The sequence below is a fragment of the Notechis scutatus genome, chromosome 2, assembly GCF_049901735.1.
Source record: "Notechis scutatus isolate UNSWTSFEM ecotype Mainland chromosome 2, rNotScu1.2, whole genome shotgun sequence".
NCBI lineage: Eukaryota > Metazoa > Chordata > Lepidosauria > Squamata > Elapidae > Notechis > Notechis scutatus.
This window is the reverse complement of record NC_142010.1, coordinates 232,326,245-232,337,556: the sequence shown is the minus strand read 5'-3', so window position 1 is coordinate 232,337,556 and position 11,312 is coordinate 232,326,245. Positions and strand designations below refer to the sequence as shown.

The 11,312-nt window shown below is 35.8% G+C and overlaps 1 protein-coding gene across 4 annotated transcripts in view; it reads left to right on the top strand.

Moving 5' to 3' along the window:
• Positions 1–2,159: 2,159 nt before the first annotated feature.
• Positions 2,160–11,312, top strand: part of CKMT2 (creatine kinase, mitochondrial 2) — a 33,978-nt gene continuing 24,825 nt past the window's right edge. The window contains exons 1-2 of one of the 4 annotated variants that reach the window (XM_087958212.1): positions 2,248–2,298; positions 9,323–9,495. The gene's annotated coding sequence lies outside the window, so the exon portion shown is untranslated. Of the gene's footprint in view, positions 2,299–9,322; positions 9,496–11,312 lie in introns of all 4 variants that reach the window. The other 3 variants (XM_087958213.1, XM_087958211.1, XM_026671941.2) reach the window with 3 other exon arrangements.

Sequence of the window (11,312 nt, the reverse complement as noted above, 5' to 3'; positions counted from 1 at the left end):
GAGGTTTACAGAGTCAGCATATTTCCCCCAACAGTCTGGGTCCTCATTTTACCCACCTTGGAAGGATAGAAGGCTGAGTCAACCTTGAGCCTGGTGAGACTTGATCTGCTAAATTGCAGGCAGCCGGAAGCCAGCAGAAGTAGCCTGCAGTACTGCATTGTAATCACTGTGCCACCACGGCCCTCCCTTTTTTTTATTGTAGGAAGTTATCACCCACCCCGCTCCTAGAAAAATGAAATATCCTAGGAAATATTAAAAAGGCAGAATATTTCCCCTAAAACGAGTAGGAACTCAGAAGCAGAAACTCACCTCAGAAGCAGACACTCACCCCAACCTTGTTAATGGGTAGGCCATTAAGGCCTGGGCCAGAATATTTTACATAACAAAGATATCCAGGTAGAGCTATAATACAAATTGCCCAAAGCCCTTTCATTACATCATCATCCAGCAAGGCTCAACCAAGCCTGGGACTCAGGACATCCTACAGAGTTGCCCCTGCATGGCCCCATGGGAGTCTGACAACCAATCAGAATACAAGCTCAAATTCAAAGCCCAACAGAGGTTATAAAACCCAGGCACACTCAACATATCAGCCCTTGCTTCTTTTCCTTCATCTTAAAGCATGTGATTGTTCTTTTCACTTTAGAGCTCCAAGCCATGTGGTCTTGTCCACCATTAAACCATCTTTCCAAACAGCATCCATATTTCCAGTGCCTTTCTTCCCCACTTGGAACTGAACCCAGAAGGGTATTTCTTCCAACAGTATTGTAAATAGAATGAACATCTCACAATATAAAACATAAACAAGGACAAAGTTAAACAGAATAAAAATGTAAAAATATTAAAAGTTAAAGAGAAAACACCCTCATGATACAAACCACCATCAGGTCACATAGCACTTTCTTCCATTGTGTTGAATTGCTAACATAGATTGGGTTAGAACCTAATACTTCTATTGGTCATCATATTTCTGTGGCTATGTTAGTAATATAAGTCACCTAACAGGTATTTGGGTTAGAAATATATAAGCCAGGATAGACATTTTAGTACTATATCTTTAAGAAAATGCAAAACTGGAGTTGGGTGTGGTTTTTCAAACGGCCATAAGATGGAGCCAGAAACCTGGGTTGTTTTAGTCTTAGTCTCAGAAGAGAGTGTGAGTCAGTCTCTGTTTCCTTCTGTTGGAAAGTATTGCCGTTCCTCCATTTTTCCTAATTGACTGATATTCCTGGATTTAATGTAAGTCTGTTACTGAACTGTTTTTTTGACACTGGACTTTGTTATTGAATTATCCCTGGATTGAAAACTGACTGATTTAACCTGTGAATGACTTTGGACTGCCTATTTTGAACTTTGCTTAAACCTTTATTGAAAGTAAAACCCTACATTTACTGTACAGTATCATTCAAACACTACTCTCAAAATACGTCTCCCTGTATGCACTCATTCTCCTAATGGGGAATTACCTCAACAGGCTAGTTCATCAGTTCCTGTAGCCTTCCACCCTGATATTACCAGACTGCTGATCTAACATTGAGTTATCCCACTAGAGGTTCTTATAAGTAGGGAAATTCTTCAAAGGTATCTTAGAACAAAGCAGTAAAATGTATGCAAAATCTCTTCAGGCAAATTGTTCTGATACTTGGTTAGAAGATTCCAGAAAAAAACAAAACAAAACAAAACACAACAATGCTAGCCAACCTTGGAGATGCTGCACAAATATGCAGTCTGATTAATCTGAGCATGAGAAGCCTGTTAATGTGCTGATACAATTCACATTATCATGCACAAGCCACTAGCTGTGGGAATAAGAAGTGAGAGATATGGGGGGGGGGGGAGATGAGCAGGCAACAGAGCCTACCATATATATGTGGAAATCTTCTGAAGCATTGTCCCAGTAGTAAAAGGCCAATACTTCAAAAAGGATCACGTTCATCTGAATGTACTAATATAGAGATTAAAGATTGACACTGTTTGGGATTTGGGAGTGTCAGCTTGATATTTTATTTTAAGTACAAAAACCATTACAGAAAGCTAGATGAAATTATTTAATAATAAGAGCACAAAAGATGCCCAACAAATCATTGTGCTTTCAAGGACATAGTGTCAGCTCTATGGTCAAATGTTTTTCAAATACCTGAATGGTTAATCATATCTTTCTCCTCGGTTGTCCCTCCCCATTCTTCATCTTTCACTTTGCTTCTCATGTGATCTGTAATTTTGCTGCCACACAAACTTGAGTTTCCTTTACACTTCCTGGCTGCTGGCATACAGGACTTGTGTCACTTCAGCTTCAAGGTCAGTTGTGTTTGCAACTTTTTATTTACCATTGCTGTGACATTTCAAATAGCAGGGTTATTTTAAAAATGAAGTCAAAATGATGCTAATTGAAGACTTGGAAGAGATCATATTCAATCATTTGCATAACTGTGCAGAAAACTGGTGAATACCATCGTGTTTCTATTCTAAATAGTGATCCTGAAACAAATAAGTTAAATACTTGAATGTCAAATTTGTTGTATGCAAATAGCAATAATGTTTCTATAGACAATCTGTTGAGTAGGCAATTTAAAAATGTCAGGGTAAATATCTTCCATTAACAAGAGAGATTGAAATATTATTATAGATGTTTTATTACTAGAGGAAAGGTGCTTGGTATACTGACTTATTTTTGGCTGGCATGCTCTATATCTTTTCAAATTAGCCTTCTATAGAGACCATTGCTTTATGAATTTTATTTTATCCATTTTTTAAAAAGCCATAATAATATAATCAGATCCTGGAGATTAGAATAAGTTAAATTTTGCTTGGTTGCAATTTTCAGCCCTAAACTCTTGACAGCTCAGTAGAAAACCTAGCTTCTCACACTTCTTAATGTTAAAGAGAAGAAAAGCAAACATAGACAACAAAAAATATCACCAATTATTTCTCTGGCACATTCCTTTAAATGACGTATCATTTGACATGCAGTTTGTAAATGCAGCGTGCTTAATTTGACACCACCGCACACAGAATCTGAACGAACAAATGTCCTGGAAAATATTCCCAATATAGGAGATGACAATTCAAGGTCAGTTTAGAAATTCCTGGTGAAAGCCATAAGAGGATTTTGTGTGTGTCTGCTTAAATAACAAATGGGGGATATTGAGATCAGCAAATGGGGAAAGGAATAAAGAATTTCACTGCTTGGTCCACAGTAAGAACTGTGCAGTCCAATTTATGTGATATGTGAAGCTCAGATTGCAAGGCTTGGCACCCTATCTAAAACAGAAAATGAGATTTGACACTGATGACCTCTCAAGTAAAATAGTAAGGGGGCCAAGCTAACTTCGCTGGTCATGTGTTGGATCTTCCTTGATATAAGAGTGATATTTAGAATGTCCTGTTGTACTTCTCTTCTCTTAATTGCTCTCTCAATAATGTAAAGTCCTATAAATATTTTTCAGCAACTTAATTTCTTTGAGAGACAGAGAGTAACCTCTGATTTAAAAGTTACTTTTGGTGGCATATGGGAGTTATTATTTCCATACTTGTTTCCCAAACTTTTTGAAGTAGCCTCTATTAAATTTTTAGCACAGGCACCTGAACGTATTTTTTTGTTCAAAATTAACAAGAAATAGGTACATGAAAACATGGATAATAGTTAAAAAAAGGCTAGAGAAAGATGAATGTTTTCTAATATGTTACTTGCCATGTTGCTTTCAATTTCTTTAACTTTTTCTCTCAGAGTCAAATTAAAAATGTTACGGAGAAAAAAGCAATTAAATTTGCTCAAAGTTTTCATTTCTCTTTTGCGGCAATCAGCATCAGCCTGAAAGGTCACAGGAACAAATTAGTTCCAGGGGCAGCTTTTGAAATCAATGTACAAAATGAAAGCATTGTGCTTTGTTCCATCAGCTGCATTCTCTGCAAATTACATTGACATGAAACCAGTTGTTTCGTCTTTAGAATGGGCATCCCATAAATCCTGATGAAAAATATGTTATATTGATTTTAAAAAAAATACAAGTATTTTAAAGTAGTTAAAGGAACTTGTGCTTAGTAACTATAATTGTCTTAGTCAGCCTGAATGTTTCAGCCACATCACTTTATGTTTTGACTAAAACCAACAGAAAGTCTAATAATTAACATAATTTGAAATAGAGCTAAGGAAAGAATTCTGCTTGAAATTTTGGAAATGGGATGCCCAGCAAAGTAGGCAAGACATTCCCTTTCTGGATGCCATCAAGTTGAGTTAAATTACAACATCTGTTGTACTAATATGATCATCCAGAGGGCATCATGTTGGAGAAGACTCATACATAGTATTGAACTCTAAGGACCCATGGCTTAACTCAAAGACAAGCAGCTTTCTGTACTTCAATCTTTAAGCTATTTTGTGATTATTACAATTACAAAATATTTTGTCAAACTATACTCATTTTTGAAACAGAGCTCAGTTTTGAAAAGGCTGTTTTTCCCACTTGGCTTTGACCTTGAATAGTACAGGAAGAAATGTATGAAACACTGAGAAATGTACAGAATAAATGTACAGAATGTCTTTGAAACCATTTTTATGTGGATTGTCTACATGTAGTGCATACGGAGAAAACAAGAGCTTGCTTACTTGATTGATATATATAATTTCTCTTTCTCTATTTTTCAATATGTGTGTGATTCTTTCTAAAGTGTGTGAAAGGGGCAAGGATATCTAACATTTCATACATTAGAAATCATTTGAAGGAATGAAATCATTAGAAGTCATTGAAAAGAAGGGCTAGGAATGACATAATAGCAGTTTTCCAATATTTGAGAGGCTGCCACAAAGAAGAAGGGGACAATCTATTCTCCAAAGCACCTGAAGGCAGAACAAGAAACATTGGATGAAAACTAATCAAATAGAGGAGAAACCTAGAACTAAGGAGAAATTTCCTGACCGTGAGAACAATTAATCAGTGGAATGGCTTGCCTCCAAAAGTTGTGGGCGCTTCAATACTGGAAGTTTTTATGAAGAGATTGGACAACAATTTGTCTGAAATGGTATAGGGCTTCCTGCTTGAATGGGGGTTGGACTAGAAGACCTCCAAGGTCCCTTCCAACTCTGTTAGTTCTGTTCTATTTGATAACAGATGTCTCAAGTGATGGCGCTCCCACAACTTCCAAGGGCAAGCTGTTCCATTGGTTAATTGTTCTCACTGTCAGAAAGTTTCTCCTTATTTCCAGGTTAAATCTCTCCTTGTTCAGTTTCCATCTGTTATTCCTTGTCTGGCCTACAGGAGCTTTAGAAAATAGCTTGACCCCTTCCTCGCTGTGGCAGCCCCTCAAATATTGGAAGACCACTATCATGTCTCCCCTGGTCCTTCTCTTTACTAGACTAGCCAAGCCCAGTTCCTGTAACCATTCTTCATATGTTTTAGTCTCCAGTCGCCTAATCATCCTCTTCTCTGTACTTTTTCTAGAGTCTCAACATCTTTTTTATAATGTGGTGACCAAAACTGGATGCAGTATTCTAGGTGTGGTCTTACTAAGGCTTTATAGAGTGGTATTAGTACTTCCCTTGGTCTTGATTGTATCCCTCTGTTAATACAATTTAGGATTGCATTAGCTTTTTTGGCTGCTGCTGCACACTATTGGCTCATATTTAGCTGGTTGTCCACCAAGACTCCAAGATCCCTCTCACAGCTACTGCTATTGAGCCTGGTTTCACCCAGTCTATATGTGTACTTTTGGTTTTTCTTGCCTAAGTGTAGGACTTTACTTTTCTCTACATTGAATTTAAAAACTTAGGTTAATTGGTATCATCAGTATTATAGAAATCAGAGCAACGTTTCTTCTCCCATTTTCCTTCCTTCCTTTCCTGCTGAAAGCTAGTGATAAAAAAAGAAATGTGTTAATTGTTGAAAAATTGTACATGCAAAGAGTGGGCATCTTTTCTTATGCAGATTAGCACTATCGTGACTTTTACTTTAGGGCAGCAGGCTACATCACAATAAAAGACAAACCATCATTCTGTTCAGCAATATTATCAAAAGTGCTTTCTGGGAGTATTTCATATAATATTGTAATTTATGAGTATGCTTATAGTAAAAAAATAAATAAAGAAAACAGCTAACTGCAATGCACATTAATCTGTAAAGGATAGGAGAAACAGTACGCTGAACAATCAATGTCCATGTTCCTGCTCCTGAACTTGGCACCATCTTCATTCCTGTCTTGGATTCTAGAAGTTAGTTCCTTTACTACTAGTTCCAGCTATCTTATTTGAACAATAGGCTTCTTGTAATTATGTATTTGCAGTAATGGATATCACTACAAATCAGGTTAGGTTAGGTTAGGTTAGGTTACTACTATGCATCATTGCACAGTAGTATCCCAGTAAAGAAGCTTTGCTTGATATGAAAAAAAGAAAATTCAGTGTCTCTGTATGAACATGCATACATAAAATCTCTTTAGGTTTGGAAATACTTGTAAAGAAAACTGTCCATGATGAACTGCATTTTTTTTCTTCAGCTACCCCCATACTTTGCAAGAAGCTAACAAAGTGCCTTATTTAAATTTCCAAAATGACTTTGTGCTCTGGACAATTTCCTCATCTTTAAATTTCAGTTCTTCTCCTGAAAACAATATAAACAGTTCTAACAGTTTCATGCCCTTGAGCTGTCAGCTGAAAATACTTTTGAACTTACTTCTTTTTAAGTTTATGAAAAGAGTGCTATTCACTTCAGCAAGCATTTAGAGATGGATTGAGAGGCATTTTTTTTAAAAGAAAAAAATACGGATTGCATCATCTTTGAGATGTTTGTTACTGAAAACCAGAGGTGGTATTCAGCAGGTTCTGACCAGTTCTGGAGAACCGGTAGTGGAAATTTTGAGTAGTTCGGAGAATGGTAAATACCACCTCTGACTGGCCCTGCCCCCATCTATTCTCTGCCTCCCAAATCCCAGCTGATTGGCTGGGTCTTCTTTGGTTGCTCTCCACAGGAGAATGGAGCTGGAAAGCAGGTTAGTATGGTGGGGAGGGAATGGAGATTTTGCAGTATCCTTCCCCTGCCACACCCACCAAGCCACAGCACGCCCACCAAGCCACGCCCACAGAATCAGTAGTAAAAAAATTTGAATCCCACCACTGCTGAAAACATGAAGGACTATTTATAGTGTTATCTTTAAATCAATGTGTCTTAAAAATGGCTCTATATACCCAGAATGTTTTGAGATAGCAATATCATGGAAAACATAGAAAAAGGAGAGAAGTGGTAAGCAGAAGAGATTAAAATTAAAAAACAGAAAGGCAGAATATAAAATAAAAAAGGGAAATAGCTAATCTAGTTTCATAAAATGACCCTGTGGATATTTATCTCCACTATGCATCATTGTCTTTAATGAACTGTGATTGAACTGATTGGCTCAAGGTGTCAGCCTTGTAAAATAACGCAGAAAAGAAGCATATGCAGAAGTTTTAATTCTAGATGTATTGTAATGTTACATTAACAGAATCTCATGCCTTTACAGTCCAAGAAACTAAGGAGTATCCCTTCTAAAACATTTACCATGCCTCCATTCCTTCTATGGACTTAGCTGCAACTTGTCTGACCATTGTCCAAACTGTGATTCTTCCTCCTGTCTTCCAAAGTCATTCCCACATACCATGGTTTGGTTCTGCAACCCAACAGAGCAGACACAGACTTCAAAGGATAATTAGGACTGCAGAAAAAACAATTACTACCAATCTGCTTTCCATTGAGGACCTGTATACTGCATGAGTCAAAAAGGGAGCTGTGAAAACATTTACAGACCCCTCACATCCTGGACATACGATTTATATGGACTGTTTTCTAGTATTATTTGATTGCTTATTGTACCCTATGACTATCATTAAGTGTTGTACCTTATGATTCTTGACTCTTGACAAATGTATCTTTTCTTTTATGAAAGCATTTGCACTAAGACAAATTCCTTGTGTGTCCAATCACATTTGGCCAATAAAGAATTCTATTCTATTCTATTCTATTCTATTCTATTCTATTCTATTCTATTCTATTCTATTCTATTCTATTCTATTCTATTCTATTCTATTCTATAAGGTTACCCAGCTGATTTGTGCATAAAATGGGACTCAAACTTTCCCAATTTCTAGTCCAGTGTCTTAACCTCTACATTAACCCCACTAACAATAAAAATAATATTAGATAGGTTACATGCCTTTTGGCCAGTATGCCACAAATGCAACTATAACCCAGTTTTACCCAAAACATGTTCATTCTATTCTATTCTATTCTATTCTATTCTATTCTATTCTATTCTATTCTATTCTATTCTATTCTATTCTATTCTATAAGGTTACCCAGCTGACTTTGTGCATAAAATGGGACTCAAACTTTCCCAATTTCTAGTCCAGTGTCTTAACCTCTACATTAACCCCACTAACAATAAAAATAATATTAGATAGGTTACATGCCTTTTGGCCAGTATGCCACAAATGCAACTATAACCCAGTTTTACCCAAAACATGTTCATTCTATTCTATTCTATTCTATTCTATTCTATTCTATTCTATTCTATTCTATTCTATTCTATTCTAGACACTACAACACTATCACCCATATCCCAGTAAATAGATTGTATATGCAATGTATTGACACACAAAAGATAGTACTAATATTTTACCTATCTTCCTTTCTTAATTTATGAATATCTGATGATACTTTTCTCCAATCCTTATTTTTAGAATAATAATAAAAATTATACACACTGACTGCTAGTTTTAAAGGTATGAGGCTGGGAAAAATTATTGATAAAATTACCACATTTTAATATTTTATCATTATATCATCATGGAAAGACTTGAACTATGATCATATGTGTAGGCATTTTTTAAAAGGTAATAGGCTATAAAGTAAGTCTATAACTTATACAACATATGCTTAGCACATGATACAGCATTGAAAAATCTTTGGGACAAACTATTAAAATGGAATAATGCTCTTACTATATTCATTTAATTTTATCCATTATTACATAAAATAATAATTAGAATAATTTATAAACTGAAAACATACAGGAATAATCTTAAAATATTTAGCTGAATATTATAACATTGAATATTAGTTTATTCCATCACTGAACATTTTCAGCAATATTTTATTACTTCTAAATTTTCAAATGTACAACATGGGCATTTACAGCATAGCAATTTATTAATGGTTTCTTCTGACACAATTATACATTAGATTAATTTCCAGTAGCTCAGAGATATGAACAATTTATTTCTCCAGGTTTATTTAAGCCAAATTTTCTATTGAACTACAAGAACTGCTGACCTGGAACTTTTTCTTATGTTCAATAGGTCAGTGATTCTTCTTGGTGATCATGTTGACATGTGATTGTGTGTGCACAGGACACAGAAATAGTTTGATTAGTTTTCAGATGTCCTTTGCCCTGAAAACTAATGGAAGCCAGATATCAAAAAGTTTAATATGGGTAAAGCACAAGCTTCAATGCTGACCTACACCATGATAGGTAATAAGTAAAGAAATATCAAAAGCATGGATTGCATTTCTAATACAGCAGAATCTTATAGATAAAAACTTTTCTAACCAAAGTAAAGTACCAAATAGTAGTTACATCACAGTATGAGTAAAGCAAGAACTTGACAATCACCCTAGGCTAGAAAGATTTATATTTAAGAAAGGGACTCTTCCTGTCACAACACAATGAAATTTCACTAAAGCCTTAAGCAAACCTGTCTAAGAGATGACTAAATAAAGAGGAGAAATTGGGACCAGCTAAACAGCTAATTTAATTATTCTGGTCAAGAAAATATGTTCAAGATTGCTTTCCTTGTTTCTTTCTTCAATCTACAGCAGACTCTTATTGTGATGCTAGATTGTTGCCCCTGGATGTAATGTAATACTGCAAGCTTTTGTCCAAGAGTAATGAACAAATTTACCTACTTTATCATGAAGAAATTTTTTTAAGTGCAGTGGAGGTTTCAAACAGTATTCTCTATTTTAGACTGGCAACATATAGAGATCAAGCTCCAAAATATGCTTAGCATAATCTGAAGCATTAAACAGTAAACAACCCATCCCAAGCCATTATCAATTTAAAAAGATTCTGATGGAGAGATCAAATTTACCTTTACAGAATCCATGCCAACTTTTCTTTAGCAAGGCTTGTTCCTCTGAATGCTTAGGGATTTTTAAAAAATATTATTACAATTTCTGCAATTTTCTAGGACAAACAGTTGAAACTTTTGAGTGGCAATCAATACTAGTTTCATATCTGGTTTCAAACAAAAAATTGTCTGGGTTACTTGGATAGATGACCTGCACAGGAGGAATATACATGTCTTAATTGGGTCTGAAAGCTGCTAATCTAAAATATTTCCATATTTTGAGCATTCAAATTCACTGGTTCTGAACAGTCCATATAGACATGGCCCATTTGTTGACCCTGATAAAGGCAGAATAGAGGAAGCATGAACAGTATCCTAGTAGCATTCAACACCAATTCCTCTATTATTTAAACAATAATAGAATATATAGATTTCTATAAAGCCCATAAAGGGGCACAATTGTTCAGCAGTTAAAGGTGCAAAACTTGTCAGCTGGAAAGCTGACAGGCCAGGTTTTGAAACCTGAGCACTGTGCTAGGGGTGAGCTCCCATTACTTTCCCTAGCTGCTGCCCATGTAGCAGTTTGAAAGCATGCGAGTAGATAAATAGGTACCGTTTCAGTGGGAAAGGAACAGCATTCCTTGAACCTCAGCATATAGTCAGGCTGGCCACATGACCATGGAAATGTCTTTGGTCAATGCTACTTCCCTTGGATAAGAAACAGATATGAGCACTGCCACCTTGAATCAAACACAACTACAGGGGAAATTTTTACCATTACCTTTTATAAAACCCATGGAGTCTTATAACCTATTAGCTTTGAGGCTGAGCAGAAATCCTCTAAAGCCACTCTATAAAGAAGATCCTGGTGGTGAGAGCAGACTAGCATCTCCTAATCCAGTTCCAGGTAATAATTCAGCAAGAAAATTCAGGAAGCTATTATTCAGAGTCAGCCAAAAAGTTGTGCTGGCTATGGTGGAGCAGCAATTGACATGATTCTTCTGCTACAATATATATCAATATGTCTTGTACCAAAACTCACACAACTATTTTGGCACATGAGGTAGAAAACTTTAGAAGTAACTCTCCTGATCCTTGGATGAAATACTTGATTTATAATAAATTATATCATTGACAACTTATTCTTCTTTCATCATACAATCTGCTGCATTATGGTAAGACTGATGGTTACATTGTATTCAATGTAGATATAACATAT